Raw genomic sequence first — 14588 nt, 5'->3', positions numbered from 1 at the left:
ACAGATGAAACAACAATACCAAATTTTAAAAGTATCTGCAAGTTACGACTTTAGAAAACTTTCACTTGATATTCGTAATTGCAAAATAAAAAAATAAAATTGAGCATTTTAGGTACAAAGAATGAGAGAATAAGATTGTGTGAAATATGATTTTGAATTTGAGGTTTTATAGGAAATTTTTGAAATTAAATTGTTTGTTTACTAAATAATAGGTCAATTAGCCGTTGGGCCAACCAACGATGTTATAGCCATTGGGCTGCTAACGGTCCAATTGAGCCTAGCCCCCAATTTTAGTATTTTTAATTTAATTTTTTTAAAATAATTGGGTCGGTCTGGGCTAAATAATCAATGGACCTGATCCGATTTCGTAACTAGGTCAGCCCACCGAGCTGTCCATCCCAGACAGCCCAGTCCAGGACCAATGGCCCATGAAATTGATAGCCCACTGGGTCGGTTCATACAGGGCTGGTCTCTTTAAATGGGCTAAGTTAATCAAGCCGAAATGGGTCATCCCAACCCAACTAACAAGTTTAGCTTGAGATAGAGACAAATAGAAAGTTGAAGCAGTCAAAACTATGGAGTTAAAGTTGTTATAAGTAAAAAGTAGAACATGTCCACCAATGGAATGAGGCAGGCGTGCAAGACAATATCTGTATATATGTTATTACTTTAACACACACACGTGGGGTTTCTATCATAGGGCTATAAAGAAGCTTTTATTGATCATCATTCATTCACTAGTATCTACGGCTGGATGTTTAGTAGGGGTTGGGGATGGCGTGGGGGAGAAGGTTTATTATTGCAGTATGATTTTATGTCGAATAAAAAGTACATAAAAATCCTACTATAATGTTAGGTATATGAGGGTTAGAGCTATCTCTCTGGACCATCTTTTTTGATAGTATAGGTTTTCTTATATTTTCTTACTCCAGCTTTCAATTGGTTTCCCACGATGAAGAATTCCTTCTGTTTTTTATTTAGGATAAATGGTCAAATATACCCCTTAACTTTACAAAAAGATCCAAATATACCCTCCGTTATAAATTTAGTCCAAATATACCCTCGCTGTTAAAGTTTAGGGGCAAATATACCCCTAAACTTTGTGAAAAGGTCCAAATATACCTCCCGTTACAAATTTGGCCCAAATATTCCCTCGCTGTTAAAGTTTAGGAGAAAATATACCCCTTAACCTTGCGAAAAGGTCCAAATATACCCTCCGGTACAACCCATAATCTAACCCACCAATTGGACCAACCCATAACCCAATCTACCAATTTAGACCAACCCATAACACGACCCACCAATTTGGATTAACCCATAAACCGACCCAAATTTTATTTTCCATCATTGAGGGCTCTTTTTCCAGCAACAAGACAATATCTCTAATAGTCATCTAAACGAGGATTATTCTTTCCATCTATTTAGCCTTCGGAGGAGAAATTACGAATCTTTTCCACGAACCTAATCGAGTAACTTGAGGCATCAGATATGTTTATTAAATTGATTCTACTCTGACCCTCGAGAAGTTTGTTGTAAAAATTATCCATATTAATTTCAAAGATTGAAACAAGGCCTATTTCGAATATGACAATCCATTTTTTTTAGGATCTGTCTCTCTTTTAGGAGCTGAAACAGCTGGAGAAGCCATGACCCTGATTCTTCCATATTTTACAACTATATTGAAATATTTCAGTAGATTAGAGTCCTTCGCGATAAAATCAAACAACATAGAAACAAACCAAAGTTTGAAAAATGCAATATCAACACAATATTTGAAGTAGAACACACTGGTAATAAGAAAAATACAACATTAACATAATATTTGAAGAGTCATTGAACTGATGAAATATTTTGATAACATTATAAGATTGAAATTTTGATAAACAAAATTTGGGTCGGTTTATGGATTGGTCCAAATTAGTGGGTTGGGTTATGGGTTGTAATGGAGGGTATATTTAGACCTTTTTGCAAAGTTAAGGGGTATATTTGCTCCTAAACATTAACAGCGAGGGCATATTTGGACCAAACTTGTAACTAAGGGTATATTTGGACCTTTTCGCAAAGTTTAGGGATATATTTGCTCCTAACTTTAACAGCGAAGGCATATTTAGACCAAGTTTGTAACGGAGGGTATATTTGAACCTCTTTGCAAAGTTAAGGGGGTATATTTAACCCTTTTCCCTTTTATTTAAATTAAAAGCACTCACTAATTCTCATTTTTGTGTTAATATTTAATTGGGCACTCAATTTTAAAAATTAAAAGAAGATCAAATTCGTAACTATATACTCCCTTTGTATATTTTCATTTGTGTCACGTCCCTTAATAAATAATAATTAATATAAATATTTTATCATAATATTCATATTAATTGTTATACAATCATTGATCTTGAGAAAAAATTTAGAAAATAAATAGTTAATCTCAAAAGTAAAATAGGAAAAAAAAATAATTGTCCCTTCTTGATATATTAAGAGTGAAAATGTACTTTTAAAATAGTGGACAATTTAAAAGTGAACAACGTACAATCTTATTATCAATAAAGATAAATTAAGATTATATTTTAATTTAAAAATATGACATTCATTTTCGATATATTAAAAACAAAAAAAATCCATAGTACATAAATCGAAAGGGAAGAAATAGTAAATGCAATAATAAAAATAAAAATAGGAAAACCTAAGTTGTTGGATGAATCCAAATGGCCAAACATCGTACCCATCCAGAGTTCCTATAGCAAATCTGTACTCTTTCAAATGAATTCATTCTTTTTTCATCCCTCGACTCCTCCCTTAAAAGATAAAAACAAACAAGAACTGACGAGACTTGCTAAAATAGGAATAAATGGAACTTACTCATTAACATCAGGAAAAATAGTCAAATTTATCCCTTTGCTTTGAAAAATTAACTAAATATATCATTCGTTATATTTTTGGATCAAATTTATCTTCGTTATCATATTTTGGAGTCAAATTTACATCTCTATTTTGAAAAATTGACAAAATAAAATACTTTTCGTTATATTTTGACATCAAATTTACCCTTGATGTCAAACTTTGGAATCATATTTACCCTTATTCTTAAGAAACTTCTCACCTGTAGCCTTCCTTTAATAGAAAATCTCAAATTGACATTAAATTGTCCATTTTATAAAATAAAACATACCAGTTAGAGTGCGTGCCCTACTGATTTTAATATTATATATACTCTACTAGTTGCCTATTTGTGGAACAAGTAAACGAACGTGGTTCACGAAGTAAAATATGAACACAGTATTTTTACGTGGAAAATACTCGGCTCAAGAAAGGTGTAAAAAACCACAACCTGTACCACTACAGTATTTAACCCCAACTTCACTATTACTCCTGAGCGTCAATAATCAACAAATTACAAGACTTCTTGTAAATTACGAATTAAAACTTCTAACTCCTATTTCTACAAAAATACAAATCTTCCCAAGATAAGTGTTCCCAAGTCTTAGAGTTTCCTAACTTGAAAATACAACTCCTAACTCAGTTTATGCTTCATTGAGACTAGAACAAAAGACTCATTACAACTCAAAGAACCAACCTATTACATAAAGTGTATGAATTACAAAGTGAAGGACCAGGTTCTTCTTCAAGTAAGAGAACTGATTTGTTGATTGATGATTTTCTTGTCAGTGCGTGAGTGAAACTCTTGAACATTGTTTCTTGTATTTAAGCCAACTCCTGATTGAGTCCTTTAGATGATGTATTCTTCTATCTTCAGTAGGACTCTACCAGGTAGTTTCACTCCTTGTTATAGATGTCTCTTACCTTGACTGAATAAGACTCTTCTATTTCATCCCCTAGTCTAGTTGAACTCCTTAATCAACTCAAACTATCAATGTTGGATTTATCTTCCCCTTTTTATCCTCTTTGCTTTATGTGATAAGTGTTGAGAGAACATATAAATCTTCTTGCTTATTCACTCTTGACTTTACACATATTTCTCTTATCAGTAGTCTTTTCTGCGACTGTTCTTTCTACACTTGTGTGGACCAGCTTGCACAATATGTTTTATTTATATGTCAATCATCAAAACTTTAGTATCCTAACAAATTCTCTTTTCTTATGATGACAAACACAACATCCATCACAAAATCCTGACATTCTCAATAAGGGATTAGACAAAAGAACACAGAATGAAAGAGGTTAGTAACTTGAGTTATAAGCATTGCATAATCTATTCTTTCCTATTTTGACATCATCGAAAAACTGGGCCCAAAAATTGAAAAGTGTTTAGTAATTTATGGCTACTAGGGATATCACTAAGACAATCAAAACCCAGAGTAAAAGAACATTAATGCATCATGAAAAAACAAAAGCAGAACACCTTTAAGTAAATAAGTCCATTTCATTCAACATCAAGATATAATTAAAATTACCAAAAGCAGCATAAGAGATAATAAGTAACTAGAGAGGGGAACAAAAAAGAGACAGTCCTAGGGCACTAAGATAGGGGCTAAGTAGATGAAGATGAGGGAATAAGGGAGGTCAATTTCCTAATAGTATCAGCATTCTCAGATCGTTTATGTTCCAAAGAAGCTATTAAGGATGTAATTTGAGCAAGTAGAGCCCTTTTCTCATCATCATGGGCAGCTTGAGCAGCCTTTAGTATAGCCTGAGCAACCTCCAGCTCAGCTGTCTTTGCTGCAAGTGCATTCCTTAACCTTTGCATAGGGTTATCAGTACTCCTCATGGAAATAGGTAACATTATATGGTTCACACTCCCTATAATATCTTTGGTTATTTATGAAGACCACACTTGGACAGATACTCCAAACTCCTCAAACATAGGGATGAGCCAGAATTCGTAAGGCAGAGCATGTCCATTCACTTCTTTATGGAGAACTCTTTGCATATGCTTCAGAATATGTTGAGATAGATCAATCTTTACCTAAGTGTCAGCAACTCCATAAGAGTAAGGTAAATAAAGTTGGCTACAGCCTTTTTTATTTCCTAGGAATTAGCATCTTGTGAACAACATCAAAATAGAGTTGATAGAGGGGAGACATCTCTCTCTTAAGAAGCCTTCGATGATTTACCAAGGGAGGGTTGCCAGAAAATTTTCAAGTTATGGCAAAGGTAGAAGCAAGATATTAAAGAGGTAGCCAAGTGCCCCTGACAAAGTGACCCCACTCCCTTGAAGAAATGTCCAGGATTCGAGTAATATCAGCAACATACAAATTTATAGTTACCCGTCGAACAGTTATAGAGAACAACTCACCAATAGCTGCCCCATTTGTATAGAACTCATAAACTTCAGGCTTAGCAAACCTTCTTTACACCTTACCCTGAAGAAATAGGTGGGAGCATCCTTGGACCTCTAATTTTTGCAACAAGGTATTCATATTATTACCTCTAAATCCACTAATAACATATTCTCTAGCTAGCTTACGCTTTTGAAAATGGAGATAGTGTTCTTCAGGAGTGTCCTGATTGGTAGATGGTTCAGGAACTTCAAAATTAGGATCCAACTCAGCAGTAGTATCAAGAGTTGAGTCAGAATCAGAAAAATAAGAAAGAACAGGTTTGTTGACCTATTTCTTAAGATGAGAAGATGATTTCTTAGAAGGGACTTTTGAAGACGAGGAGGGTTTTGAGGTACGGGAGGGTTTAGGATGAGATAAGGGGTTATGAGAAGAGGAGGGTTTTAGAGCCTTTATAATGATAGTTTTCTTTCTATGTACTGAGTAAAGAAGAATATCAGGAGAGGATGCTTAAAGAGGGGGAGGAGGAGGACTAGATGTAGCAACTCATTTCCTTTTGCTTCCTTGAAGAGCTTCATCTAAGGAAGATTCTTCCCGTTGTTTTTTACCCTGTATGAGGAGTTCTGGGAGTGAGAATAATAGGGGTAGGTTCACCCAAATCTTGATCTTCAACAATAATAGTGGGGGAATTGGGAGTAACAAGGTACAAGGGCTTTCTTTGTGATTTAGATTTGGACCTTCTTGGGATCAAATTTGTAATAATTTCATCATCAGGGTCAATAATTTGAAGGGTAAGTGGATATGTACGTGAAGGTTTTGAAAAAAGATGAAGGTTTTGAAAAAAATTGAACAAAAGGGTTTTGGAATTTTTTGAAAGCTGCAAAATTAGATAATTTGATCGAAATTGGTAAAGGAATGAGAGGTGGTAAGTTAATATTAGGATGAAGAATAATGGATGTTGAGGGAGTGGTGGTAGAATCTGAGGATAGATGATGATAAACATGCCATGGTGTGAGAGAGAGAGAGAAATAGTAAATTGAACTTGGTTGTGAAATTGTGAGTGATGAATAGAGAAACAAATGTATTTATGGTGAAAAGAAAGAAGTTGAATCATGGATGGAGTGTATTTGGTAAGGAAACATAATAATGTAGAGTTTCAGTTATGATGGTAAAGGGTAGCAGCTTTTTGGAGGACACAGACGTTTGGATTTTTTACAGTTTAGAGGGTAGAAATGGACCAAGTAAAGGACCCGTTTCTCTTTATGCCACTATAGGTAGAAAGTAATCATACCTTAATTTTGAGGATAAAATGGACAAAATTGCCTGTGTTCCAGTCTCTCTGCAAAATCTACACATAAATGAGTCAATTTACTCTAAAACCTTGGAACTAGGATACACAACTAAATGTGTAAGACTGAATTAATCAACAATCATTTAATAGCACCTTATTCTAGTCAATCATTGAGGGAGATTTATGCAATTTTAATCATCCCCAAGGCTAACATATTCTTTTTAAAATATTCTCTACTTAATGCCTTTATGAATATGTCAGCAATTTGTTCTTTAGTAGGATAAAGCATAATTGATATAAGACTTTTTCAACATTATCTCTAAGAAAGTGATGTTACTATCAATATGTTTAGTTCTTTTATGTTGAACAAGATTCTTAGCAATATTAATGGCACTTGTATTGTCATAGAAAATAGGAACACATCAATATCTATACCAAAGTCCATAAGTTATTGCTTAATCCATAACAACTGAGCACAACAAGATTCTGCAGCAACATATTCAGCCTCAGTAGTAGATAAGGCTACTGAGTTTTGTTTCTTAGTGGACCAGGTAATTAAACATGATCCAAGGAAGTGTGTCATGCCTGTGGTGCTCTTCCTGTCCACCAAGTATCCTGTATAGTCAGTATTAGAGTATCCTACCAAGTTAAAGTTACTACCTTTTAGATACCATAGGCCAGATCACTGGTTTCTTTAAGATATTTGAAGATTTTCTTCACAGATTTTAAAAATAATTCTTTGGAATTTGGTTGAAACCTTGTACATAGCCCTACACTGAGCACAATATCAGGCTTGCTTGCTGTGAGATACAGTAATGAACCTATCATTCCTCTTTATAGGTTTTGCTCCACACCAGGACCTGTTTCATCCAAATCAAGTTTTGTGGTAATGGCTATTGGAGTGCTGATCTCTTTTGCCTCTTCCATGGAAAATCTTTTGAGAAGTTCATTGATATACTTCTGCTAGTGGATCATGGTTCCAGATGTTGTCTATTTTATTTGCAAACCTAAGAAGAAGTTTAGCTCCCCCATCATACTCATCTCAAACTCACAACTCATGAGTTTAGCAAACTCATGGGTCATGTTCATGTTTATAGAGCCAAAAATAATGTCATCAACATATACTTGCACAACTAATAGGTCTTTTCCATTAGTTTTTAAGAAAAGAGTGTTGTCAATTTTACCTCTAGTGTGACCGTGCTCCAGAAGAAACTTTGACAATTTTTCATAGCAAGCTCCTGGATCTTGTTTTAGTCCATACAAAGCCTTGTCCAATTTCTAAACATGATCAGGAAACTCCTGTTTTTTAAATCCTGGTGGTTGTTTGACATACACTTCCTCTTCGAGAATGCCATTCAAGAATGCACACTTGACATCCATTTTATAGAGAATGAATTCCATATATGTAGCAAAAACAATAATTAATATTATTGCTTTAATTCTAGCCATAGGAGAAAAAGTCTCATCAAAACTATGTCTTCTTCTTGATTGTACCCTCGGACTACTAATCTTGCCTTGTTCCTTGTAACTGTTAAATGCTCATCAACCTTATTTCTGTACACCCACTTAGTTCCAATTATTGTTCTATCTTTTGGGTATGGAACTAAGTGTAATACTTTGCTTCTCTTAAACAGATTTAACTATTCATGCATGGCTATGATCCAATTAGCATCAAGAAATACTTCAGTTACCTTCTTTTGCTTAATTTCTGATAAGAAAGCCTTGAAAGCACACATGTTTCTCAATCCAGACCTTGTGGTAATCCCAGAAGTGAGATCAGTAAGAACATTCTCAATAGGACACGATTCTTGATACTTGTAACCTTTAGGGACCAAACCTAGTGAGCTACTAGGATCACTACAGATGTTCTGAGCTGGGATAGTTGGTGGCTCAGTTCCCCCTGTCACTATGCCTCCAGAATCAGTTCCCCCTATTGAGGTGCCTCTATGTTAGGTAGCTCCAGTCGATGAACCAGGTTGTGTAACCTATTCCTCAGAGTCATTTCCTTCTTGCAGGTTAGTCTTAACATAAGATTTATCAAAAACTATAAGTATACTTTCTTCAGCACAGTTTGTTCTGTTGTTTAGAACCCTATAAGCCTTACTATGAAGTGAATAACCTAAGAAGATTCCCTCATCACTTTTAGCATCAAATTTTCTCAGATTATCCTTTCCATTATTATGAATAAAGCATTTACAACCAAAGGTTCTAAAATGAGAAATGTTTGGCGTTCTTCCTTTTCGTAATTCATAGGGAGTCTTCTCTAGAATAGGTCTGATCATACATCTATTTATGATATATGCTGAGTACTAATTGCCTCAGCCTAAAGGTTTTTTACAAGATTTGCTGCAAGCATCATTGTTCTAGCCATATCTTCCAAGGTTTTATTCTTTCTTTCTACCACTTCATTTTGTTGTGGTGTTCTAAGAGCATAGAAGTTATGATCTATACCATTTGTGGAATAGAATTCTAAAAATTTGACTTTTCAAATTTTGTACCATGGTCAGATTTTATGGAAACTAAAGAAGTGCCCAGTTTCTTTTCAATTTTCTTGATGAAAATAGTAAAGGCATCTTCTTTAGAAGCTAGAAACAATGTCTAGATAAATCTTGAATAATCATCAACAATCACAAAAACATACTTTTTTACACCTCTATTTGAAGTCTCATTGGTCCACACAAGTCTATATGGACCAGGTCAAGACACTTGGTAGTACTGACATGGTTCTATGACTTAAAAGAGGATCTTACCTGCTTCCCCCTTACACAGGCACTACATAAATTTTCTTCATTAAACTTGGTCTTAGGCAATCCCAATACCATATCTTTGGAAGAAAGTATGTTTAGTTATTTCAGACTTGCATGTCCAAGTCTCCTGTGCCAAAGGAGGGGATCATTTTCCATTGTACTCAAACAGGTCAACTCTGTTCCTAGCATTGCCATTATGTTAGCTTTGTCTATATTTCTGTATCTACTTGCAGTGAGCACAATCTCTTTGGTGACCATCCTCTTGACTTTGACTCCTACAGAAGTAAAAATAACTTTATTACCTTTATCACACAGTTGTGAAATGCTCAACAGGTTGTACTTCAATACTTCTACAAGATAGATATCTTCTAATGCTTTTGACTCAGATGTGCCAATTTTTCCAACTCCAGTAATGATTCCCTTTTTTCCATCACCAAAAGAAAATCCTCGTCCATTTATTTTAGAGAGTGAAAGGAACTTTTTCTTATCACTAGTCATTTGTCTTGAGCAAGCACTATCGATGTACCAATGCTTTTTACTTCCTTTCACCTTCTCTTGTAAGAAATCAATGGTTAGACTTAGGAACCTAGACAAGCTTGGGTCCTATTTTATGAGTAAATGGATGAATTAAATTTATTCTATTCCATGCAGGCAACATGTAATATGACTTGTTTCTCTGACCAAGACCAGTTCTTTTCTTCTTGGTCTGAGGAAATTTATTAGCTAGGTTTTGAATGCTAGATCTGCTTTTAGTAGCCACAAGACATTCAGTGGTTGGATGTCCAATGTTACCACAGATATAACATAAGTCTTTAGGATCATCAAGACTCTTGTGGAAGCCCAAGCCTACCTTGTCACTGTGATTTCTTTCACTCAACTTATGAAAAATTCTTAAAGAATTTGTCTACCTATTTTCTTTTTCAATATCAAGTTTTATTTTAAAGATTTCTTGACTTAGTTTATTCACCTTATCAGTTGCATCATTATATTCTTGTTTGTACTTGACTAATTCAAGTGCAGAACTTTCTTGTTACTTACTTTTGACCTTCTTTCCATTATCAGTGAGTGTCAGTTTTAAGACTTTAAACTTAAGATCATTGTTTGAGGAATAAAGTTATGCAACCTATTTCTTGAACGTGTAGTTTTCCTCTTCAACTGTATTCTTGCAAGTTTTTAAATCAATGAGATAAAATTTTAGACTTGCAAGACTGTTGAACAACTTATCCCTATCAGAAGTTAATTCTTGGAAATCATCAATTAGTGCACTCATCAAGGAAAAAAGTTTTGTTTTTGAAAATAAATGCAATTTTTCTTTAAGTTCAAGTATATATACCTCAGAAGCATCATCTTCTTCCTCTAAGTTAGAATATCCTACAACCATGAATGTTGTTTCATCAATCTCATCATCATCTAAATCAGATCCCCAAGCTGCTACCATAGCCTACTCTTCCTTCCTTTTGGCCTTTTCTTTCAGTTCTTTCTCATCCCTTTCCTTCATTAATTCTATTTCCCAAACAGGACAATTTCTGATCTGATAATCAGTTTTTCCACATTTATAGTATCCATTTAGATTGTCATTGGAACCTTTTTTGCTACCTGTTACCTTTTTCTTTTTAAAGAATTTACTGAAGTTCTTGGTTAGAAGGCAACTTGTTCCTGGTCAAGTTCAACTTCATCATCACTGTCTGAGGTCTTCAAAGCCAAGACTTTCTCAAGGGCTTCTTGTTCTCTAGTTCCATCAATTTCCATTTCATAAGTCCTCAAATTTCCTACAAGTTCATCTAGTGGCATGCCTGTGAGATCCTTGTTTACCTCCCTGATTGCAGTTACTTTAACATTCCATTTTGATTTTGGTAGTACCTTCAGCACCTTTTCAACTTGTTTCTCTTCATTGATGACTTTTTCTAAGGAAGTCAACTCATTTGTTAAGGAAGTAAGCCTTGTCATCATCTCATGCAAGGATTTATTCTCCTTTATCTTAAATGTTTCATACTCAGTAAAAAGAAGAGCAATCCTAAATTTCCTTACCTAAGAGGTACCTTCATGTATATTGACTAGTCCATCCCAAATTGGCTTGGCAGTGGTACAAGTTGACACTCAGTTGTACTCAGCAGGTCCTAGTCCATAGACTAAGATATTCTTAGCCTTAGCATTTTTCTTTAATTCTACCAAGTCATCAACAGTAAATTCACTCCTCACTTTCTTGACTTGTTCACCATCAACCAACTTCATTGGAATAGTAGGACCATCAGTGATCCTGTCCTATAATTCATAGTCTTCACCTTGGATGAACATTTCCAACCTGTCCTTCCACTGGATAAAGTAAGAACCATCAAAAAGTGAAGGTTAATTAGTTAACTGACCTTCACTGTGACCAGTAGGAGGTGCGAAATTCATTATAATGATCCTTTTCTTAGGTACTGACCTTATTTAAGACAACCTCACTCATTACCACTTGTTAGAGTGCGTGCCCTACTGATTTTAATATTATACTCTGCTAGGTGCCTATCTGTGGAACAAGTAAGCGAACGTGGTTCATAGAAGTAAAAGATGTACACATTATTTTTACGTGGAAAACAGCCGACTCAAAAAGGTGTAAAAACCATGACCTGTACCTCTACAGGATTTAACCCCAACTTTACTATTACTCTTGAGCCTCAACAATCAACAAATTACAAGACTTTTTGTAAATTAGGAATTAAAACTTCTAACTCCTATTTCTACAAAAACACAAATCTTCCCAAGATAAGTATTCCCAAGACTTCGGTTCCCTTGAAGACACAACTCCTAACTCAGTTTATACTTTACTGAGACTAGAAAAAAACATTTATTACAACTCAAAGAACCAACCTATTGCATAAAGTCTACAACTTGCTAAGTGAAGGACCAGATTCTTCTTTAAGTAAGAAAACTGATTTGCTGATTGATGATTTTCTCATCAGCGTGAGTGAAACTCTTGAACATTGTTTCTTGTATTTAAGCCAAGTCCTGATTGAGTCCTTTAGATGATGTATTTTTCTATCTTTAGTAGGACTCTACTAGGTAGTTTTACTCCTTGTTACAACCGTCTATCACCTTGACTAATAAGACTTTTCTATTTTATCCCCTAGTCTAGCTGGACTCCTTGATCAAATCAAACTATCAATGTTGGATTTATCTTCTCATTTTACCCTTTTTTCTTCATGTGATAAGATTGAGAGAACATATAAATCTCCTTGCTTATCCACTCCTGACTTTACTCATGTTTATCTTATCAGTAGTCTTGTCTATGACTGTTCTTTCTACACTTGTTTGGATCAGCTTGCACAACATATTTCATTCATATGTACATCATTAAAACTTTAGTATCTTAAGAATACCTTAATCTAATTCACCCAATTTGACACACAAAAAATAAACAATCAAACACATCCCTCCCTCGATTCTGTTGGTCGAATTTTTCCAATGAGTAAAAATACTTCTCTTTCAATGTGCAATGCTAGTTGGTTATTTATAAGTTAACAAAAAGTAAAATGAAATAGGATAGTGTAGAAGCATGAAACTAGATAAAATTTCTATTACAAACCCTGCTCCTGTTAAATTATGTTCAAATTTCAAATTTTGGTATATAATTCTATGTGAATCTAGATTCTAGAATCAGTTAATAAGTTTTCTGAGCAAATAACATGATGAAAAAATTGTGTTGATCTAAATTGCACACAAAGACATGAATGAAAAGATGTCATGATTGACACATAGGGAAACCTCTTAACTCAATCATCTAGAGAAATATTCAGTGGGCTTAATCTATTGCATTTGACCGTCAAGTGTCATTTTTCATGAGCTCTTGACTGATGTAGAACCATAAACCACGACGGGTATATTTCTTTGAATTAGCACTGATGCAGATCAATTTTTCATGTGCTATTTATCGATAAATATACAATGGTTTAATCTCGTTGAAAAATTTGACCAATAAAACTAAGGGATATATTTATTTATGTTTTTTTTGTGGCTCAAGTCAAGTCGGATAGATTAGATTTGGGTGTGTTTTATTTTTAAAAGATGGGGCATTTAATCTTGATTCCATTTTTTTATTAATGAAAAGGTACATGTGTGAAAATTTTCTTAACAACGACAATAAATTTGACTCCAATATATGATATCGAGGGTAAATTTGACTCCAAAATATGATGGGGTATAAAGATAAATTTGACCCCAAAATATGACGGCGATAATAGATTAAATCCTAAAATATGACAAAGAATATATTAAAAGCCAATCTTTCAAAATAGATAGATAAATTTGATCCTTTTTCCTTCTTCTTAATATTAGCTTGAAACCTTTGGCCATGATCCTATAATATATCAGCAGTATATTATCATCATCTTATATGGATTAAAGTATCATGGATTTTATCCCTAGGTATAAAATGTGAATCTAATTTGCCTATCACATTTGTTAACAAGTACTAGTGGAATTGTACTGTGGGATGAAATTTTAATTTAGCAGAAGTTGTGACTTAATTAAATATTCTTAAAATATTACATTACCAAAATATATTATCCTTAACTTGATTTTTAAAAAAAAAAATCGTATAGAAATTTAACAAGTACTTGTGGAATTGTACTGTGGGATGAAATATTAATAAACCCAAGGTTGTGGTTTACTTAAATATTTTTAAAATATTACATTACCAAAATATATTACCCATGGAAACCATTTTATCGAAAAAGTTTACAAATTCAACATGGATAGTTTAAAGTAAGAAAAATCATTATGCTTTTTACATTAAAATACTTTTCATGTCTCACTTTCAAAACTCAAATTAGATGAATTTCAATTAATGCTTAAAAATACTTTTTACTATATTAATATGTATAGAATTAATGTCAGTGGCATACCCAGACTTTTCATTAAGTGGGTTCATTGCATAAAATAATTAAAAAATGCCTTATAAGGGATTGGAACATGCAAACTTGGTGTTAGGAATTGAACCCACAACCGCTGGGCTGGGCACTGCTCTTGTACCTAATAGATTCAATAGATAATATATATCGGGTTCAATATATAAAAGAAGCTACTTAAGCTAGGTGTTGCATAAAATAATTTTAAAAAAGCCTTACAAGGGATCAAACACGTGACATAAGTGTTATGAATTGGACCCACAACCACTGGTTTGGGCACTCCTCATGTGCCTAACGGGTTCAATAAATAATATATATCTCTTACATTTGTAAAAACTTCTTATATATATGCATATACAGTGTAATTTTTCGACGAAGTGGGTATTTATGAACCCACTTGAACCTATGTGGGTCCACCCCTGATTAATGCTAT

The sequence above is a fragment of the Capsicum annuum genome, chromosome 11 (genome assembly GCF_002878395.1).
Source record: "Capsicum annuum cultivar UCD-10X-F1 chromosome 11, UCD10Xv1.1, whole genome shotgun sequence".
Taxonomy (NCBI): domain Eukaryota; kingdom Viridiplantae; phylum Streptophyta; class Magnoliopsida; order Solanales; family Solanaceae; genus Capsicum; species Capsicum annuum.
This window is presented reverse-complemented; position numbering follows the sequence as displayed.